General features: G+C 41.7%; 1 long non-coding RNA gene across 1 annotated transcript in view; it reads left to right on the top strand.

Moving 5' to 3' along the window:
* The first annotated feature begins 2,133 nt into the window (after window positions 1–2,133).
* Window positions 2,134–18,267, top strand: part of LOC122460693 — a 91,217-nt gene continuing 75,083 nt past the window's right edge. Inside the window, exon 1 of the long non-coding RNA XR_006282156.1 lies at window positions 2,134–2,187. This is a non-coding gene — a long non-coding RNA (uncharacterized LOC122460693). The remainder of the gene's footprint in view (window positions 2,188–18,267) is intronic.

Genomic DNA, 18,267 nt, shown 5'->3' with positions numbered 1-18,267 from the left:
GAGCATGTTGGACCGTAGGATTTGGCTGTGTCAATTAGGCTATTGCTGCCCAATGTGGAAATGTCATGCTGTGGGGTGGAAGAAGTAACCATAATGCCAGTAATGCTGGACATAAACACATTCATGTGGCTGCTGTAGAAGAGGCAACTGTGACATTAAAAATGATCTTTACTATTAAATTACAATGTGAACTAAAAACTGATATGCTGTAAAACTGATCTTTTAAAAAAACATAATCCTGGTTAATAAAATGAGTTAGAGGTTTTGAATATTTTTTAGCGGATGGCCATACAAATTCTGACAAGTTAAAGCTAAATATACATTTCTGCGGCCACCATCATCTATATGTTGTGTGCAAATGGAGAAAATCACATGTTGGCTGTAATTTCATAAAACCAGTGGGATCAGTCTTAAATTCACATGTTAAGATAAAGTGGTGCAATTACCATTGCAGTCCATCTTTCTGGAATCCCTTCAGTCAAAGAACAGTCAACCATAATTGAGGATCTTGATGGAATATAGATGTAACAAAAATGCTTTAGACCACTGTGATTACATCATCTGCCTCTTGAAGATCCCACACTGTTCACTCCCAAGCCCAGAAAAACCACAGCTTGCTCTGTACGTTGTAAAGATCAGTGATATTGTACAGATGAACAGAGAACAAACAAAACACAAGTAGGGCTTATAAGGATTATATGCATATATACATACATTCACTCCCCATGCCCGTAGAGTGAGGGGAAAGGCTTAGTGGTCTAAGCTTCAGCTTAGACTCCCTGGAACCACCAATTCAAATCCCGGCAGGATTGACTCAACCCTTCATTCTTCTGAGGTGGATAAATTGAGACCCAAACAATTTACCACATATGAGTCTTTCTGATGAGACTTTGAAAACAGAGGAGCTGTCTGTTTCTGTGGACACTGAGGCCCACATCTTCAAAAGTGGCCAGTGGTTTTGGATTACCTCAGTTTGGGACACCACAGAAGGATGGTGAAGGGGAGAGGGGCAGTGTGCTGATACAAAATGACCCATTTGCACCCTCCTCTTTTCCAGAAGGCTTTCTTTTTCCACACCATAAGGAATTGTGTATAAAGTGTATATCCTGTTTCCTAGTCATAATAAAACAAGGCGAGGTACCACATATGGTGCCATGTAACTAGTGTGTTTAATTCACTGTGGAGAGAATGTGTTGCCATGGCCATCCCGCAGCCTTATGAAAGTTATAATAATCACCATTTTAATTTTTTCCCACAACTTTGAGGCTTAATAGCTTTAAAATCTTACAAGTTGTAAAAACAATTAAAGCAATAATTTTAAAAATAAGCAGAATGGGGCCTTCAAAAGAATATGAACCTTTAACACTTCATGGTTAAATAAGGGCCTTGTAATAGTCACTTGAAGGCCAACCCTGAGAAAATGCAGAAGCATCCTGTGAATTTGTTGATGCCAGTTCAGACAGGCTGTTTATTTTCATGATTTCATGGAAGAATTTTAATTTAATGAGTGTTTTATACACTAATGTAAAGCATAGTTTCAGCCCTATAATTATTGTGTCAAAATATTTCTGCTTAAACAGCAGCAGCTGACTACAGAAATGTGATTTACATCTGAATTGTATCAGGGGGACACTGCTAAAAGTAATCAGTGTGTGCTTCTTAACTGAATAAAAAATTAACAAAGAATAGCAATGCCTCTCACAGCCTAACCCCTTGTGCCTTCGTTTAAACACTATGCCTATTTGGTTACAGGGCTTTTTAGGGCTAGGGTTTCAAACAAATATAGTGCACATTGTAGTGCACACTCTTTTACTGTGATTGCACACACAGCTAGGGGAATTGTCTGAGCAAATTGCCAATCCTGATCATTGTGAGCGCAAACTATTTCCAAATCTGGCCCTTAAACTTTCTGTTTGGCTTTAACAGATTTTAAGTAACTGATACAAGATTTTTATTCTGTGAAAAACTGTCACTACCTTTGGACATTCCAGGCCACACTGTGCTCATGGGAAGGAGCTGGGAATGCTCTGCATTAGGGACTCCATCTTAAAGGGGATTTCAGGGTCAGCTGCTGATATAAGGATAGTTATGGCACAACTCCAATGGAGCTACACTGCCAGAGAGCTGGAGAGTGGAGATGGGACCCAAGAAGCAGTGGTCTCCATCTAAGCCCCAGAGATCCGCAAGGTATTATTATTATTTATTTGTGTTATAGTAGCAACTAAAGGCCCCATTGTGCTCTGCAGAGTATGCACCCACAATAAGAGAGACCCCACCCCAAACAGCTTATAGTCTAAACAGACAAGACAGAGAAAGGTAGTATTATTATCCTCATTTGAAAATGGGGAACTGAGACAGAGACATTAATTGACTTGTCCAAGGTCACACAGGAAGCCTGTGGCAGAGTAAAGAATCTAGTGATGAGATGTTTCCTCTTTCTTTCATGGTGGGGCAAATTCCATGCTCCTAACAGAAGAATGTGGAGGAAGAGAAGCTCAAGGTATTTCCGTACACATAGAGGCCTCTTCTGCAGGTTTTTTCATGGGATGGGATAATTCCCCCTAATTTCCTCTGCTCTGTGGTGCGGGGGTTGGTGGCATTGGGTTCAGGGAAGCTATCTTGACTCCCTGAGAAATGAGTTTAGGATATTAGAGACACAAGTTGGGTGAGGTAATATCTTTTATTGGATATTAAAGGTAATATCTTATTAAAGAGACAAGCTTTCAAGCTCTCTCACCAACACAAGTTGGTCCAATAAAACAGGGGTTCTAAACCTTTTTCTTTCTGAGCCCCCCCCCCCCCCGCCCCCTGGCCCCAACATGCTATAAAAGCTCCACAGCCCACTTGTGCCACAATAACTGGTTTTATGCATATAAAAGCCGGGGCTGGCATTAGGGGGTAGCAAGAAGGGCAGTTGCCTGGGGCCCCATGCCATAGGGGCTCCTGCAAAGCTATATGGCTCAGGCTTCAGCTTCAGCTTCAGCCCTGGGTGGTGAGGCTCAGGGCCCTGGGCTTCAGCCCCATGTGGTGGGGTTTCAGCTTTCTGCCCTGGACCCTCGTGAGTCTAACACTGGTCCTGCTTGTCAGACCCCTGAAACCTGCTCACGGACCCCCAGGGGGCCCCAGACCCCTGGTTGAGAACCACTGCAATAAAATATAGGTTTCAGAGTAGCAGCCGTGTTAGTCTGTATTCACAAAAAAGAAAAGGAGTGCTTGTGGCACCTTAGAGACTAACAAATGTATTTGATCATAAGCTTTGGTGAGCTACAGCTCACTTCATCGGATGGATCCGATGAAGTGAGCTGTAGCTCACCAAAGCTTATGCTCAAATACATTTGTTAGTCTCTAAGGTGCCACAAGTACTCCTTTTCTTTTTTGCCTATCTTGCTAATATTCTGAGACCAACACAACTACAACTACACTTCAGGATATTAGGTCAGTTTGAGGGGGGATCCTTGAGATTACTCAGCTCTAGGCCAGGCCGTTTGCTCTAACTCCTTATAATGACGCTTGTGTGCCGCATACACCATTTCAGCTGCTAGAGTGTTTCAAGACCTTCATGGTCATGAGTTTTCATCAGCATAAGGCCCAAGAATCAGCAGTCCATCTGTGATCAAGGGTCTTCTGAGCGATTATAATAATACTAATCATTAATAATATATATCTCTTATACAGCACTTTTCATCAGTATAATGGGAGGGATTATACACAAAAAGTGGTATTTTCTTAATGTCGTTAAACCCAAAGAATATAGTGTTGCACTCTCATACTGGTAGCCCACTATTGTAAATAAATTTACTGATGGTAAAGCTGTTTCGGTGATTTTAGATTAATTGATTTAGATATAGCTGGCTGAAGTGGGTATATGTTGTATCAGCCTTTTTGTTTATCTCGTATGAGGGTTGCAAAGCACAAAATGCAAGCAGGGTTGAAAAATTCTGGCTCCTCTAAAATTTAAGGGCCTGATCCTGCCACTCTTACTCATGCTGAGTAGCAGGCCCACTGATTTCAGTGGGACTACTTGCAGAGTAAGATACTCCTCAATGTGAGTAAAGGCAGCAGAATCTGGCATTAAAGATTTCAGAGGGCCCAATCCTTAAGTTTTATCATTGGCTTTGATGGGCACAGGATCAGCTTGTATAGATGAATCTGGTATTTGTATAGGATTCAGTGTCTCTGTGGAAACTGCATATGCTCTTCTTACTTTGTATTGAGATTCCACTAAATTGTCCTTTGGATTTATTTCAAAGGGGTGGGGGGAAGCAACAAAGATTGCTTTCCTTATGCTTTAGTTGCTTTTTTAACTCAATTATATTTTGACAATTCTTCATGAAACTTTTGGAGTATGTCTTTGTTTAAGCTGTATACCTTCCATAGGAACAGTCAGTTAAATATATATGGCTAGTGTCAGGCATAACAAGCTTTGACAAGGGCATTTAGCGGTTGTAATTCAAATCTAATTCAGAACATCTTAGCGCTGGACCTGTCAAGCCCTTGAAATGCACTATAGCTGCAAAACGGAGGGATATGGTCCCAGTCGTGTTCTGTGTGGCATCAAGCTGATGTGTCAACAAGAGCAGTTACAATTACAGGTTCTTTCAAGCATACTAAACTAATTTACAGTACTCTGAAAATGTGGGGAAAGGACTCGCTCGCATGAAGGTACAGGACTTCTATACTATACAGGCAGGGCAAGTGACGTAGCTATTTTATTTAGGAGTTGAATATTTCCCAGTTTCGGTGCCACCTTGGAGGGAATGGGTGTTTAGGTTTGTAAATAGATATTTTAAGATAATAACTGATTTGCTTTACAATATTAAATATTCTTGTCAAATTCAGTTAGAATCACATTGTGTGTTTATTTAAACCTCAATCTAAAATGTACTGATTTGTTAAGTACAGATGATATCCTTAATTGTATCTACCATGATTGGTTAATTTTGTTTACTTGAAAACACCGTTCAGATTGGCTGTAAAATGCTTAGGCTTGTGTTGTTCACATGTATTCAAAAACGTATTGCAATGGGAGAAGTCTCCAGAAGAAAGTCTGATCCAAGGATGTCCACAAAAAAGAAGACAGGATTACAGTAACCAACATGTAATTTTAACATCAAGATATAAAAAGACTTCATTTTAAAATGCACCAGTGATTTAAAGCAGCTGCACACATTTAGAGAGCACTGCTTTAATGTATACAAAAAGGCTAATGGAAGCTTTTACAAAAGGAAAAAAAATCAGGTTTTATGATTTATCTACATTTTATACACAACAATATAGACCCTCCACCCCCGGGACTCATAAATGTGATTTTTACTTCCCAAATTACAAAGGTAGTCAATTATTTGGGAATGAGTCATTCATTCAAAAGCGTCTTTAACATGATGTGTTAACCATCAGGAAATTTTACACCAATTGGAATTATAAACACCAGAGTTTAAAAAAATGTTGGCCAACCAGTTAAATCTATTTGTTAAACTTCTTGTCTGCAGCACGATACGTTTTGTGTAGGAGAAGTCTAGGGAAGTTAATTTCAGGGGTTGCTTTTGATCTCATAAAATGTGTGTTTTTTCATTTTGCATAACATAGTTTGGAGATCTGCAGCACCTTTCAGACAAGGATCTTAAAGCCCCTTATAAACCTTAATTAATTAAGCCTCACAGCCACTCAGAGTGATAGGTACTACTTGTCCTATTTTACAGAAGGAGAAACTGAGGGCCAGAGGGTGCTAATCTGTAGCAGGAAATTTACATTTTCAACGTTTGCATGGGTGTAATGACATGGAAATACCTATGGCCTCTGCAAAACCCCTACTACAGATGTGCTGCACCAATATAAAGTGAGGCTGCATTGCACGGACTTCATCTGATAAGTTACCAGAGTAAACCAGACTGGTGTAAACCCTACTTTCCATAGGCACATTGTGGGGTTTGAACCAGTGTCACTACAGGGGTGTGGCTACATCAGTGCACATTTCTCTAATGTCGACCAGCGCTTGCGCCTATTGCATAATACCTGATTTGACTACTCACCGTGAATGAGGATGGCAAAACCGTGAGATCCTGACTTCCACACCTAATCACTAAGCCTTATTGCCTCCCTTGCTATAGAACCTAGGCTGGCTGTCAGAGCAAGCTGTGGTAACAAACCAGACCTTTGCAGCAGCAGCAGCAGTAACACAATGAGAGGGCTAGACAGAGCTGTTGGACTCAATCTGAGCATTGGGTGGTATGTAACTGCCACCGCTGTGTAATCCTGGCCTGCTTGGAATGGCACTCTGTCCCCCTCTAGTGGTGGTTAGGTCAGCTAGTGATTGATGAGCCTGCTGCAGCCTTGGCTAAGAAAGAGGTATCTTTTAGCTCAGGTAGTAGAGGCTTATGCATTAAGCTCAAGAGGTCCCAGGTTTGATCCTGGCTGCCACTGAGTGGGGTATATTAGCATTACATGTGCGGGAGTGACGCAGAGGGTAGGTATGCATTTATAGCGGCATGTAGAGCACATACACTGCACACACCCCCTCACAGAGATATAAGTAGTATTGTTAGAGAGTGAGGCAAGACATAGGTGAGTAGACTGCCCTGCATGCCAGATTCCAGGATATATACCCAACATAGCTCTCTATGTACCCAAGCAGTGCCGTCCATGTCTATGCTGCAGTGTAGTGTCCCACTGACTCCCTGCTGTTGGAGTCTTTCACAGCAACAAATAGCTACACACTACAGTGTATGTGGATGCAGCCTGCCTTTCACTGCAGCGTGTTGCTACATTAGTGTGATCAGATAGCAAGTGTGGAAAATTGGGACTTTTTTCAGGGGGGGAGAGAGGGGAGGATATAGTTGCATATATAAGATAAAGCCTCTAATATAGAGATGTCTGGTCACCTTAAGCTACATGTACCCTACACGCTGTCACAAGTGAGACAAGGTTAGAGAATTACCATTTCTCCCATGCTCCCATTTGGCTCTGAGGTGGGTGGGAGATTAAATTATATCATCCCTTTTTGGGATGGAACTTGTTTGCTTTCTTGAGCTTTAGTTCCACCCTTTCCCTATCCACTCAATTGTGTAGGAGATTGCTGGGCTCTCAATCCAGCCACTCATTCAAAAACTCAGTGTGAGCAGCCCTACCAGGACTAGTCATGAATCCAGAATGACCTCGACACATTGGAGAATTGGTCTGAAATAAACAAGATTAAATTCAATATAGACATGTGCAAAGTACTACACTTAGGGAGGGAAAAAATCCAATGCATAAATACAAACTGGGGAATAACTGGCTTGGTGGTAATACTACTTAAATTGATCTGGGGACTGTAGTGGATCACAAATTGAATATGAGCCAACACTGTGATGCAGTTGCACAAAAAAAAAGGCTAATCTCATTCTGGGGTGTATTAACAGGAGTGTCGTACATATGAGATACAAGATAATTGTCCCACTGTACTTGACGCTGATGAGGCCTCAGTGGAATACTGTGACCAATTCTGGGCACAACACATCAGCAAATATGTGGACAACTTGGAGAGAATCCAGAGGAGAGCAACATAAATGATCAAGCATGACCTATGAGGAAAGATTAAAAAACCTGGGCATGTTTAGTGTTAAGAAAAGAAGAGTGAGGGTGGACTTGATCACAGTCTTCAAATATGTTAAGAGCTGTTATAAAGAGAATGGTGATCAATTGTTCTCCATGTCCACTGAGGGTAGAACAAGAAGTAAGGGGCTTAATCTGCAGCAAGGGAGATTTTAGGTTAGATATTAAGGAACATTTTCTAACTATAAGGGTAGTGAAGCTCTGAAATAGGCTTCCACAGGAGGTTGAGATGTTCCCATTATTGGCTGTATTTAAGAACAGGTTGGTCAAACACCTGACATGGTGATCTAGATTTACTTGGTCCTGCCTCAGCACAGGGGACTAGATGAAATGATTTTTTGAGGTTCCTTTCAACCCTACAGCTACGTTTCTATGATTCTGTGATCTAGCCCAAAATTTAAAAAGCTTTAGAGTCCTTCAGTGGAAACTGCACTCATACAACTGATGGGGTATTTGGTCTGATGGATTGTATGCCCCTCCCACCCCTTACCACCATGCTCTGTGTGTTGAGGAATTGTCAGAATTCTTATAGGTAGGAATTGTGCCAACGGATCTAATTCAGCGTCCATTCAAGAAAATGGCAAAATCCTATTGACTTGACTGGAAGCAGGTAAGGGCCACTACAACGGGCACACTTTAAAAATCCATTCCAATATCAGAAGTATAAGAGATCCCAATAGTTTTCCTTGTACTTGAATGGAATTGGTACTATCTCTGAAACTAGAACAAACTTTTTAAAGGTGTCCACTGTACATCCACATGTTCACAGCCTGGGGTCCTCATAGCTCTTGGCTGGAATGAAAGATGCAGAAATTAAGGAAACAACTTGAAATAAAAGAATTAAGGTCTTCTCTAAAAAAAAACGGTGCAAAAATGGTACCATCTTACTCAGCAGGTATGTTCCCTAGTCATATATTCATCATTTTATTCATATATTATAGATTATAAGGTCCTGACTTCCTGTATACCACAGGCCATAGGACTTCCCTGAATTAATTCCTGTTTGAACTAGAGTAGTGGTTTTCAGACTGCGGTATGTGCACCCATAGGGGTATGCAAGCCCTTGTCGGGGTATATGAGAAAAATCCTGTAATGGCGGACAACACATTTTATTTAGTAAGACTTGGCAATCTAATCATAGCTATATTATGACTCTATCTCAGAGGCGGGTACCCAGTAGACTACATTATTTGGAAAGGAATATGCAGCCTACAAAGTTTGAAAACCACTGAACTAAAGCAAATCTTTTACTATTATTAGCCTTGCAGCCTTATGGAATCACTGAGATACGGTTAACATGGAACCCCAAAATGCCATTATTAAAAATGTCAACCTTTTGGAATTCAGACAAGAATCTTGAGTCTGCATGTCTCCGACAGTCAGGATGGTCATGTACCTGGATGATCAGCTGGTGTGATGATAGAATCATAGAAATCATAGGTGAGGTTTTTCGTAGGAGTGGGTGGGTGAGATTCTGTGGCCTGCGCTGTGCAGGAGGTTGGACTAGATGATCAGAATGGTCCCTTCTGACCTTAGTATCTATGAATCTATGAAATTAGGGATGGAAAAGATCTATCGTGGTAGGTTGTCTTGTCTACTCCCCTGCTTTTGGACATTTGTTCCTTACAGTACGTTTTAGTGTTTAGTCCTGTCCTGTTTTAAATGACTCAAATGACCAGGCTTTCAGCATTCCCCTAGAGAGACCACTCCACTGTCTAGCAGACTGTCTAATCACTCAGAAGCATTTTTCCTGCTACGCAATCTGTATTTTCCTTTGCTCAATTTTTGATGTGTCTTTTAACCACATTGTTGTTGTTAGTTCTTTTTCCTTTTATTTTCCGTGCTGCAGAGTATTTCTCTCAAAAATGAAGAAAAAATAAGTATATCTGAATGTCTAGAGGTGTGTGCTGACATTTCCTTGAGTCCCTGCATGGCGATGGAATAATATATTATAGTCCTTATCAGCTGACATGGCCCCAATTCCCCAATGTGGTGGCTAATGCTCACAATTGTCTACTAAGCCATTATGTAAACTAGTGGAATTGTTCTGACAAGAGACTCAATACAGCTTAGATCACCTTTAATACAAATTATTTACTCTCTTTGAAAGGACACTCTCAAGGCAAATTTTTGTCATTTTTAAAATAATTTCTTTTTTTATATAATATCCCCTTGAAAGCTTGAAATTGAACTTTATTTCACTGCTGAATGTCTTTTCTTTCCCAGTCATGTGACCACAAGTTTGTTATCATAGGGTTGCTCATAAAATTCTGGGCCTGAGATATGGATTTCTTTCTTGAAAGAGACCATTACATCTTTTTTTCAAGTACATACTTGCTACTACCTGCATGAAAAATGAAGGCTGGGCAAATATGGGGTATATCAAAGTTTCTTCAAATGAAAATATATAACAGGAATCATTCAACGAAAATGTGTGTTTATAACTGATCTTTTATTTTTTAACAGTGCTGTAATAATTTTTTCTTTAATTTTTTTTTTAAATATTTGTAAAATCTATCAGGTTTTTTTTAGGCACTCAGTGTTGTTAATCACACAGGTGACAGGAAATGTTTGCTCTGACAGTGTCTCTTAAAACCATCAGAAGTCTCAGTTTTGCCCTCTGATAGGCATGTATAATAATCTCTGACTTCAATAAGAGTTTCTAGAGTGTATTTTAGGGCAGAGGTGGACCCTAAATACCAAATACTGTCCCCATATCCTTATGTGCCCAGGGTTCTGGGATGAAAAACTCAACTCATTGCTTCCATAGGAAGAAGAGTCAGGTTCCAAGGTGAGGAACAGGGTTAGAGCCACCAGGAGCTTGGTGGGAGATGAGGAGAGACAGAGAGCCACCACACACCAGGGTCAGGATGGTAAGGAGAGGGCTGTATGGTTTAAAACAGAGGTGCGCAAACTACAGCCTGCGGGCCACGTCCAGCCCACGGGACTGTCCTGCCTGGCTCCTGAGCTCCCGGCCAGGGAGGCTAGCCCCCGGCCCCTCCCCCACTGTCCCCCCTCCCCTGCAGCCATGCCACCACGTGAGCAGCACGACTTGCACCCGCTCACCTCCCAGGCTTTCCAATAAGCCTCCTGCCACTCTGAGCAGCATGGTGGGGGTGGGGTAGGAGGTCCTGGGGGGAAGTCAGGGGACAGGGCGCAGTTGGATGGGGTGGAGGTTTGGCAGGGGCGGGGGCGGTCAGGAAACAGGGGGCAGGGAGGGTTGGATAGGGGGTGGGTTCCCAGGGGGTCAGTGGGTCCCGGGAGTGGGGGGATAGGGAGCGGGGGAGTTGGATAGAGGGTGGGGTCCTGGGGGGGGGTAGTTAGGAATGGGGGTCCTGGGAGGGGGCAGTCAGGGGACAGGGGGCATTTGGATAGCCTTCCGTACCCGGCCCTCCATACTGTTTCGCAACCCCGATGTGGCCCTCGGGCCAAAAAGTTTGCCCACCCCTGGTTTAAAAGGTACTGGGGGAGATGGTGAAAAGACAGGGGTAATTCAGAGTTGAATAGTGGGGCCGCAGCTTGAAATTATGTTTGGGGGACCAGCTGAATATTGTGAAGGCCCTGAGCACAGGGGAAACTCCCACAGCTTTGTAATACTGAGAGAGGCAGACCACAGAGAGGCCTTACAAGGAGCTGGTCAGAGTCCCCAAGGGTGGGGCACAGCAGCTGCTACTTACTGCAGCTCATGAGTTGGAGTAGTGGCTATGTTGGTGCTTCATGCCCCAGAAAAAGGGCAGATTCCACCATTTCAACTTCTGCAAAAATCCCCTGTGCAAGGCACATTTCCTGGGCCTTTGTGCAGTGGGGCCATGGGTCCTTTCTTTAGAAAGGTCTATGGGTCTGATTCTCCATTCTGTTATTCCCGTTTTATGTTGTAGTTCCACCAGTATAAAGCTGAAGTGACAGAATGGGGAATCAGGGTCTTCACGTAAAGAAGTTTGTCTTCGCACCTGCAATATTAAGGACAGGGTTTCAAATACTGCAGACATAGCATTGTCATTGTCATTGTGTCTAGAAATGTGCCCAAACCACAGAAAATCTGCATCCTGATCATAATTTTTCAGCATGAGCCCATCAAAATGACGGCAGGGATTCTCTGTGCAGTGTTGTTGTAGCTGCATTGGTCCCAGGGTATTGGAGAGACAAGGTGGGTGAGGTAATATCTTTTATTGGACCAACTACTGTTGGTGAGAGAGACAAGCTTTCGAGCTTACCCAGAGCTCTTCTGCAGGGACTCTGATTATTTTTGGATAGTAGTAAAGCCAGTATGTGCTTACAAGCAATGGGCTCAATTCAGCCCTTATCAGAGTTGTGTAGCTACTCAAGTAAGGCCCTGATCCTGCAAACACTTAAGCACCTGCTTAACTTTAAGGCACTGAAGGCTTTCTCCCAGGCCCTGGTCTTGACACCCTGAGTAGGCAGCATCTAATGAAAGCCAGACAACTGGGAGCCACCTGGTGTGAGAGGGTGGAATCCCTCCTGAAGCAGGTAAGAGAGCTGCAGGAGGAGGTGGCTCTTCTGTGTAGCATCCAGGCACGTGGGGACTTCCTCAATGGGAGGTACATGGAAACCTGTGGGATGGAGGATGACCACAGAACACCACGGGAGGAAGGAGTACTGGCTGCTCTCCGAGGAGGACAGTGGCTGCTGCCCACCTTGGGCAGTAGGCAGTGCTTCACCCTCTCACAGATTCCCTGTCTATCAAGGTGAAGAATTGTTATGCTGTACTGGGAACAGAAGGTGAGGAGCAGAACCCAATGACTGAAGTGGAGGAATCACCTGCTCCCAAAGCTAGGAGGTTTACTGCCACCCCATCCAAGTTGGTGCTGGTGCTGTTGGTTAGGGACTCTCATCTGCCGACCTGACATGATGTCCCAGGAAGCATGCTGCCTGCCTGGAGCCCGTGTCTGAGACATTACGGAAAGGTTGCTGAGGCTCATCCATCTCTGACCAACACCCCATGCTGCTCATTTATGTGGTTACTAATGATACTCTTAGGTATCACCCTGAGCAGGTCAGCAGTCATTAGAGGGCTCTGGGAATGAGACTGAAGGAGTTAGGGTGCAGGTGGTGATCTTGCCCATTCTCCTAGTTGAGGGAAGGGCCCAGGCAGGCTCACATGCATCTGGAGATGAATGCATGGCTGTGCAGGTGGTGTTGAGGGGAGGGCTTCAGCTGCCTAGATCATGGGATGCTGCTCCAGGAAGAAGGTCTGCTGGGAAGAGCATCTTCGTACACTGACTCTCCAACCCAGTGAGGAGGGCTTAAACTAGGTTCAAAGGAGGCAGGTGACAAAAGCCCACAGGTAAGCATAAAAAAAGAGACCTTCACAGCAGCCCAGATGTTGAGGGGGACGTGGAAAATTAGGAAAGGGTTATAGGAGCAACAAGAGGTAAATCAGTGGGGGAGTCTGCTGAGCGTTTTAGATGTCTACACACAAATGCAGGAGTTTGGGGCAAAATGGGAAGAACTGGAAGTATTAGTATACAAGCTAAATTATGATTATTAGCATTACAGAGACTTGGTGGGATAAATCTCCTGACTGGAATACTGGTATAGAAGGAGACAGCTTGTTCAGGAAGCACAGGCAGGATAAAAAGGGAGAAGGTGTTGCATTATACATCAGGAATATATATACTTGTTCTGAAGTCCAGAGGAGATGAGAGGCAGATCAGTTGAAAGTTTCTGGTAAAGACAAAAGGGGTAAAAAATAGGGGTGATGTCATGATAGGGGCCTACTATAGATTGCCAAATCACGAAGAGGAAATGGATTAGGCATTAATTTAGAATAACATAAATATCCAAAACACAAGACCTGGTAGTAATTGGGGACTTTAACTACTCAGGTATCTACTGGAAAAGTAATACAGCAGAACACAAAGCTTCCAATAAATTCTTGGAATTTATTAGGGGAAAACTTTTTGTTTCAGAATATGGAGGAAGTAACCAGAGGGACAGCCATTTTAGATTTAGATCAACAGGGAGAAATAGGTAGTGCATCTGAAAGTGGGAGGTAATTGGGGTGAAAGTGATCATGAAATGATAGATTTCATGATTCTAAGGGAAGGAAGGAATGAGAGCAGCAGAATAAGACAATGGGACTTCACAAAACCTGACATAAACTATCTCAGAACTGGTAGGGAAGGTCCCATGGAAAGAAAAAACTAAGGGAAAAAGGAGTTCAGGAGAGATGGCAGTTTCTCAAGGAGACGATATTAAAGGCACAACTGCAATCTATCCTGATTCAAAGGAAAGATAGGAAAAATAGTAAAATGCCAGTGTGACTCCGTCAGGAGTTCTTTAATGGCCTGCAAATAAAAAAGGAATCCTACAGAATGTGGAAACAGACAAATTGCTAAGGATGCATACAAACGAATAGCACAAGGATGTAGGAACAAAATCAGAAAGGCTGAGGCTCAAAATGAATTACACTTAGCAAGGGACATAAAAGGCTGTAAGAAAAAGGTTCTTTAAATACATTAGGAGCAAAAGAAAGAGGAAGGAAAGTGCAGATCTTCCACTTAGCAGGGAAGGAGAGCTAATAACTGATTACATCAAGAAGGTTGAGATGTTTAATGCCAATTTAGCTTCAGTCTTCACTAAAAATACTCAAAAAGAAAAGGAGTACTTGTGGCACCTTAGAGACTTCTCTAAGGTGCCACAAGTACTCCTTTTCTTTTTGCGAATACAGACTAACACGGCTGCTACTCTGAAAACTAAAAATACTAGTGACCAGATACTCAACACAATTACTACTAACAACAAGGGGGAAGGAACTCAAGCTAAAATAGGGAAAGAACAAGTTAAAGAATTTTAGATAAGTTAGATGTATTCAAGCTGTCAGGGCCTGATGAAATTCATCCTAGGATACTTAAAGAACTAGCTGAAGCAATTTCGGAACCATTAACTATTATTTTCAAGAACTCATGGAGGAGAGTTGAGGTCCCAGAGGACTGGAGAAGGGCAAACATAGAACCTATTTTTTTTTAAAAAAGGGAAACAAAGAGGACCTAGGGAATTATAGACCAGCCAGCCTAACTTCGATGCCTGGAAAGATACCGGAACAAATCAATAAACCATCAGTTTGTAAGCACCTGGAGGATAATAGGGACATAGGGAATACCCGGGATGGGTCAAGAACAAAGCAACCTAATTTCCTTCTTTGATAGGGTTACTGGCCTAATGGATGTGGGGAAGGTTCTGTGGGTTATAGTGGATTGCAAATTGAATATGATTTAACAACATGATGCAATTGTGAAAAAGGTGAATATTCACCGTCTATTAACAAGAGTGTTGTATGTAAGCTGTGGGAGGTAATTCTCCCACTCTACTCGGCACTGGTAAGGTGTTGTAATGTGGCCAGTTCTAGGTGTCACACTTTAGGAAAGATGCAGACAAATTGGAGGGAATCCAAAGGAAAGCAACAAAAATGATCAAAGCTGACTACGACCAAAGGTTTAAAAAACTGGGCATGTTAAGTCTTGAAAAAAGAAGATGGAGGGGGAACCTAATAACTGTTTTCAAATACGTTTAGAGCTGTTATAAAGAGAGCGGTAATTAATTGTTCTCCATGTTCACTGAAGGTAGGGCAAGAAGTAATGGGCTTAATCTGCAGGAAGGGAGATTTAGATCAGATAGTAGGAAAAACTTTCTAACTCTAAGGGTAGTTAAACTCTGGAATAGGCTTCCAAGGGAGGTTGTGAAATTCCCATCACTGGAGGTTTTTCAGAATAGGTTGGATAAGCACCTGTCAAGGATGGTTTAGGTTTACCTGGGCCTGCCTCAGCACAGGGGGCTGAACTAAATGACCTCTTGAAGTCCCTTCCAATCCTAAATTTTAATGATTCTATGTGGACAGCCTTAATGACTTCAATAGAACTACTCACTGTGTGCATAATTAACTATGTGTGTAAGCATTTGCAGAATTGGGGCCTAAATCATAGTCAAACTGCTTAAAGCTTACAAATCAGGCCCTATGGAATTTTAGAATGCATGATGAAAGATTCAATTTTTCAAATTAGTTTTATTGAACTTTCTGAGTTCCAAACAAATGAAAAAAGAAAAACATTATGAAAACTTTGGTGTAAAATAGTTTGGGTTTTTTTTGTTTTTTTAAGTATTAGTTAATGCGGCAGAGACTTACTTCTGCACCGAGCCAAAAGTTTTGTTACTAAATTTTTAAATGTTTCCCAACATACATTTTTGTCCAGAGAAATTTGAAAAATGCTGTGTAGATGGGAGTCAAGTATTATTTACAGTGCAAATCAAGAACCCCTTTTCTCACCAAACACACATGCCAGGAATCTGACATAGGATTTGAACCGCAACATTTGAAAATTAAGTCAAGTAAAGGCTATTCTCTTTGTCATCACACTTCCACTTATAGTGATAGTTATTAAGCAGACCCAATCAAAACAAAAGGGATACTGTTTCTCTTATGAGTAATGCACTAACCTAGCAAAAGAAAAAAGTTCATGTAGAAGGTATGAGTTCAGACAGCATAAGATTTATTACAATAGCTACAGAAATTATTCCTGTTTAACAGCACTTAAATTGTCTAATTATTCACAGCTGTTTTCAATTTGTTTCGGGTTCTTAATTAGGGGGTAAAGTCCTCTGCTGAAGTACTGAACTAACTTTGTAATAAGCTAAGAATTACTTCATGCTAAACCACCCCAACCTTGGGCTGATTAGTGGAATCCACTGCAAGATAATTTGTTATTCATGCTTATCCATCTGCCTCCCACTGGGCTGAGATAAAGGTTCCGAAAGACACCATTTCCTTCTTGTTTGTATAATTATTTTGACCCATCAAGACAATCAGGTGCTAGCTGAAAAAAAAAGGGAGGTAATGTTTGCTGTCCTTTCAGAGGAATAATGTAAGGTAAACAGATAAATTTGGGACCCAGCACCTGATAATCTTAATTAATCTCTGGATCTGGAGTTAGGCATAACAGCAGGAGGCTGTGTGCCTGAGGATTTCTTTGTAAAGCCAATAGACATGCAAGTGCAAGTGACTCATGAGAGGTTTAGACTTCCAGAAAAGGAATCTTTCTTGAAAGATCTTGCATATGGTCCCAGTCACTGCTGACATCTGATGGGGAAGAGGAGGTTAGTATTGATAAAGATTCACCAGTTCTTTTCAACTAATTCATCACGTATCTTGGGCTGAAAAAGCAGAGGATTGTGTAGTTTTTGAGAAGCCTCAGACCCAAATTATTCTTCTCATTCTACCTCAAACTCATTCTTTACATTTTTTTCTCTGATATTATGCATCCATTTGTATGATACTTTAAGGGTCAGACTTTCCAACAGTGAGAAACCCTAGGGCCAGATTGAAAAAAATATACATGCAATTTGAGTTTGTAGTTTATTTGCATATGCAATTACCAGGATTGCATGTACAGGCTGGGATTTGCACTTACATAAGGCTAATTGGATGCTGAACTGATCATTCACACATGCAAATGTAGTAGAAGTAACTGAGGGACTAATCCAACCCCAGCTGAAGCTCCATAGATTTAAAGGGGTTTTGATCCAGCTCTGGTATTTGATCTACAGCTGTTTACAGAGCCTGTCTATTTAAAAATATGGTCCTTAATAAATATGGGCCTTTATTTTAAATCAGTAGAACACTGCTTATAAAGGGAATTATAAGAATGGATTAGTCAACTGGCTTGAGATATTGCTTGTGCTTCCTACGGATTCTTCTATAGAAATAACCTTTGTGCAAAAAGAAAAGGAGTACTTGTGGCACCTTAGAGACTAACAAATTTATTTGAGCATAAGCTTTCGTGAGCTACAGCTCACTTCATCGGAAGTGAGCTGTAGCTCACGAAAGCTTATGCTCAAATAAATTTGTTAGTCTGTAAGGTGCCACAAGTACTCCTTTTCTTTTTGCGAATACAGACTAACACGGCTGCTACTCTGAAACCTTTGTGCAGGTTTTTTTTTAACTGGCCTATAAAATTTAATAAAGAATTATATCCTTGCTGTTGAATTTTTTTAATGGTTCAAATAACCTGTAGAAAAGACAGAGCTGTGTGTTTAATACATTTTCCCAGTGTGTCTCTATTATAGAAACATCTGTGCTAAGTGAATTTGAAACCCGTCTGATCCCTTGTGCAAATTCCCAATATTCAAAAGCCCTTGCATTTTCTTATTTCTCACCTTTGGCCTAATGGTTCCACACTGGGTTACAGGACTGCATAGCTGTGACATATATCCTGTGTCACATATCAAGCAAAGGAGTGTTTTTCAATATTATAACCTAAAAGCCCTTTAGAGGGTAGGTATTCAAACAACTTGCCCAACCCAGCACTGATTAATTTTCTGGAGAATATTGGCAGTATCTGTTGTCTTTGACTGATGAAGAACATCAGTGTCTGTACTAATGCCTAGTGCATATATCACACTCTTTATTCCAAGGCTCTTAAACCCCTTTGCAAGCTAGGTGAGCATCATTAATCTCTTTTACAGATGGGGAAACAGAGATGGAGAGAGGCTGTGATTTGATCATGGCCCTACAAATTATCTGTGGCAGAGATGGGAAGAGAATCCCAGGTCTCCTGAGTTTGTTGTGTAGCTTGTCCAATGGACCATGCTCCGTCGTTTATAGGTAGACATGGTCTTTGTTGATGCTGTGTATCTTTCCATGCAATACATAAGGAAAGTATA

This window comes from Dermochelys coriacea, chromosome 6 (genome assembly GCF_009764565.3).
Source record: "Dermochelys coriacea isolate rDerCor1 chromosome 6, rDerCor1.pri.v4, whole genome shotgun sequence".
In the NCBI taxonomy this organism is placed as follows: Eukaryota; Metazoa; Chordata; order Testudines; family Dermochelyidae; genus Dermochelys; species Dermochelys coriacea.
Note: the sequence above shows the minus strand (reverse complement) of the source record. Positions and strands in the feature narration are given on the sequence as shown.